The sequence below is a fragment of the Talpa occidentalis genome, unplaced genomic scaffold (assembly GCF_014898055.3).
Source record: "Talpa occidentalis isolate TD23 unplaced genomic scaffold, MPIMG_talOcc4v2.1, whole genome shotgun sequence".
Classification (NCBI taxonomy): domain Eukaryota; kingdom Metazoa; phylum Chordata; class Mammalia; order Eulipotyphla; family Talpidae; genus Talpa; species Talpa occidentalis.
In genome coordinates, this window is record NW_026555331.1 from 35,559,203 (window position 1) to 35,563,979 (window position 4,777).

Consider the following 4,777-nt stretch of genomic DNA (forward strand, 5'->3'; position numbering starts at 1 on the left):
GTCTTTCACTTCCTTTGGAAGGCTTATTCCCATATATTTAATTTTGGGGGATAAAGTTGAAAATGGGATGATTTTCTTAATTTCTTCCCCTTGAGGTTATTTGCATATAGGAAGATGACTGATTTTTGTGTATTGATTTTATAACCTGCTCCTTTACTAACTTGCTTTATTGTTTTGTTTATTTATTTTTAAATTTTTTCATCATTGTTCATTTTTAAACAATATTTGCTTCACCCCACCCCCTCAGGTGTAGTCCCCAGGTGTAGTGCCTTTACCAATGCACCCATGTACTATCACCTCAGTCCCCTGTGCTCCTCCCTCCCTCCCCCATCCCTCTCCCTCCCCTCCCCTGCAGTATGTCTCTGATTTATAATTGTCTGTTTTTGCTTTGTTGTGTTTTGTACTGTTACTATTTTTTTACACTGATGTCTTATTTGGTTCCCCTATATTCCTGCCATAAGTGAAAACATCCGATATTTTTCTTTTTTCTTCTGGCTTATTTCACTGAGCATAATTCCTTCTAGTCCATCCACGTTGCTGCCAATGGCATGAGTTTATCTTTTTTGGTTGCTGAATAATATTTCATTGTGTATATATGCCACATCTTCTTGATCCAGTCATCTATTTTTGGTCATTTGGGTTGTTTCCAGGTTTTACCTACTGTAAATAGTGCTGCAATAAACATAGGGATACAGGTGTTCTTTTGAATCAGTGTTTTTGTGTCCTTTGGGTAGATCCCTAATAGTGGAATTGCCGGGTTGTATGGTAGCTCCATTTTTAGTAGACCGAGGAGCCTCTAGACAGCTTTCCATAGTGGTTGGACGTCCCTGCCAACATTTGTTGTTGCTTGTTTTTTTGATATGCACCATTCTTACTGGTGTAAGGTGGTATCTCAATGTGGTTTTGATTTGCATTTCCCTGATGATAAGGGATGTTGAACATTTTTTCATATGCCTGTTGGCCATTTGCATTTCCTCTTTGGAGAAATGTCTTTTAAGTTCTTCTGCCCATTTCTTGACTGGATTGTTTATTTTGTTTTTATTGAGTCGTGTGAGTTCTTTATATATCTTTGTGATCAGTCCCTTATCATTTTACTGGAGTGCAAAGATTTTTTTCCCAATCAGTGGGGTGTCTCACTGTTTTGGTTAATGTCTCTTTTGCTGTGCAGAAGCTTTTCAGTTTGATATAATTCCAGGTGTTTATCTTTTCCTTGACTTTCTTTGCTTCGGGTGATGAGTCTTTAAAGATGTTTCTGAGATATATGACTTGTAGTGTTTCACCTATATTTTTTTCTATATATTTTATGGTTTCAGGTCTTATGTCCAGTTCTTTTATCCATTTTGAGTTGATTTTTGTGCATGGTCAAAGGTAGTGGTCTAGTTTCATTTTTTTGCATGTGGTGGTCCAGTTTCCCAGCACCATTTATTGAACAAACAGTCTGTGTTCCATTGTATATTCTTTGCTCCTTTGTCAAAGATCAGTTGTCCATGTAAGTGTGTGGCTTTACTTCTAGGCTTTCTATTTGGTTCCATTGGTCTGTGTGTCTGTTTTTGTTCCAATACCAAACTGTTTTAATTATTATGGCTTTGTAGTATAGCTTGAAGTTTGGAAGTGTGGTACCTCCTTTCTCCTTTGTTTTCATCAGTAGGGCTTTGGCTATTCATGTTTTTTTTTGTGGTTCCATATGAATTTCATCAGTATTTGTTCTATTTCTTTGAAGACTGTCATTGAAATTTTTATTGGAATAGCATTGAATCTGTATATTGCTTTTGGTAGGATGGCCATTTTAATAATGTTAATTTTTCCCATTCATGAGCAAGGGATGTCTTTCCATTTCTTTGTGTCTTCTTCTATTTCTCTTAACACTGTTTTATAACTTTCTTTGTATATTATAAACCTCTTTTGTATATTTATAAACCTCTTTTGTTAGGTTTATTCCCAAGTATTTGATTTTTTTGTTTCAAGTATAAAAGGGATGGTTTTCTTAATTTCTTCTTCTTCAGATTGATTGTTTGTGTATAGGAAGGTTGCTGATTTTTGTGTGTTGATTTTGTATCCTGCTACTTTCCTGAACTGGCTGATTATTTTGAGGAGTTTTTCTGTGGCGTTTTTAGGGTTCTCTATGTATATCATCATATCATCTGCAAATAGTGATAGTTTTACTTCTTCTTTCCCTATTTGGATTCCTTGTATGTCTTTACTTGTCTTATTGCCCTGGCTAGGACCTCCAGTATTATATTGAAGAGCAGTGGTGAGAGAGGACATCCTTGTTTTGTTCCTGATCTTAAAGGAAAGCCTTTCAGCTTTTCACCATTGAGAATAATATTGGCGGTGGATTTGTCATATATGGCTTTTTTCATGTTAAGGTATGTTCTTTCTATCCCGAGAATTTCAAGGGCCTTCATCATAAATGGTTGTTGGACTTTGTCGAATGCTTTCTCAGCATCTATTGATATGATCATATGGTTTTTATTTTTCTTTTTGTTGATGTGTTGGGTTACACTGATCAATTTTCGTATGTTGAACCATCCTTGTGCCCCTGGGTTGAATCCCACTTGATCGTGGTGTATTATCCATTTGATGCATTGTTGGATTCTGTTGGCAAGGATTTTGTGGAGGATTTTTGCATCAGTGTTTATTAGGGAGATTGGCCTGTAATTTTCCTTTTTGTGCTATCTTTGCTTGGTTTTAGTGTTAGTCTAAAGTTGGCATGGTAGAATGTATTTGGTAATATTTCTTCTTTTTTCAAATTTTTGAAAGAGTTTGTGTAGGATAGGCACTAATACACTGCTGAATGTTTGGTAGAATTCATTTGTGAAGCCATCTGGACCTGGGCTTTTGTTTTTGGGGAGTGTTTTGATTACTGCCTAAATCTTACTTATTATTGGTCTGTTTAGGTGTTCTATTTCTTCTTTCTCCAGCTTTGGATGAGTATATCATTCTAGAAATTTGTCCATCTCTTCTAGGTTGTTGAATTTGTTTGCATATAAGTGTTCATAGTAATCTCTGATTATTCTTTTGATTTCTACTGAATCTGTTGTGATTTCTCCTCTTTCATTTATAAGCCCTGCTTTATTGTTTGAATTAATTTTTTCTGTGGTTTTTTTAGGATTCTCTCTATATATTATGATATCATCTGCATATAATGATAGTTTCATTGTTATTAATCATAATCATCTGCATGTTATGATATCATCTGCATATAATATAGTTTCATTTCTTCTTTCCCTATTTGGGTTCCTTTTATGTCTTTTTCTTACCAAATTGCCCTAGCTAGAACTTCTTGTATTGAAAAACAGTGGTGAGAGTGGCCATCCTTGTCTTGTTCCAGATATTAAATGGGAAGGTTTTGCATTTTTTACTATCAAGAATGATGTTAGCTGTGGGTTTGTCACATACAGCTTTTACTATGTTTATATATATCACTTCTATCCCGAGTTTTTTGAGAGCCTTCATCATAAATGGATGTTGGACACTATCAAATGCTTTCTTGGTGTCTATTGATATGATCATATGGTTTTTATTTTTCTTTTTGTTGATGTGGTAAATTACATTGATTGATTTTTGTATGTTGAACCATCCTTGTGTCCCTGGCATAAACCTCACTTGCTCATGATGTATAATCCTTTTGATGCATGGCTGGATTCTGTTGTTTGTCTGAAAAGGTCCTTTTTTTCCCCCTCATAAAGGAAGGAGAGCTTTGCAAGATAAAGTATTGTTGGCTGGCATTTTTTTGTCTTGGAGTTTTTTGAATATGTCATTCCATTCTCTTCTTGCCTGCAATGTTTCTTCAGAGAAGAAGTCTGATGTCAGCCTGATCGTTTTTCCTTTGTAAGTTATCTGTTAATTTCCCCTCATCAGCTTCATTATTTTTCTTCATCTTGGACTCTTGGAATCTTTACTATAATGTGTCTTGCTGTAGTTTTCTTTTCATTATGGTAGTTTGGGGTTCTTCTATCTTCCTGTATGTTTATTTTCATTTCCTTCTTCAGTTTGGGATGTTTTCTTCACTTATTTCCTTGAATTTCCTTGGCAGACCCAACTGTTAGCTGAGGCCCTGATTACAAGATTACCCTGGAGTGAGAATGTGGGTTCTACCTTTGTGACTGCCTAGAAAATAACCACAAAACAAGAGTCCCTAAACATTCAGTAATTGTCCAGTCTGACTTCTGAGCAAGTAAGGAAATATTACACACCCGTTTTTTTTTGATAATGTGGCTAGGGGAAAATGTACACAAGCCAAAAACTTGAGAGTTTGACCAAAGGAATGCTGTTGTATGCACAGGTGATTCTGCATTTGTGCATGTGAGTGTATGTGTGTGTGCGTGTGTTTACATTCTCCCATGTTTGTTGGAGAGTAATGGTGTGAATGAGAAGGCTCACAGTTAAAAGGGAAAAATAGAGTATGTCAACTAGAGTAATCGCAAATGTCAACTAGATTCTTACCTTGCTCCACTTTTCAGTATAATCCAAAAGATGGGGCTCCTGTAAGTGGGCTTATTTCAGCATATACCAAGGAAACATAGTGTTCAAGAGGGTTAAGTCCTTTCTGAAACTGAAGATGAGTTGTAATTGAAATTTGCTGGGACCATATTCAAATAAGTCAAAATAAAAATGTGCCCATGTCTTATATTTTACTGGGTTTTTTTAACAACTTGATTTGAACTGGCAAGGCTGCCCCCTTAGTGGCATGTATTTAGAAAAATTGAAGTGCAGGACAACTGAGAAGTACTCTCTCTGGTGTGACCCAAAGGTCCAAGGCAGTTGTTTTATTTGG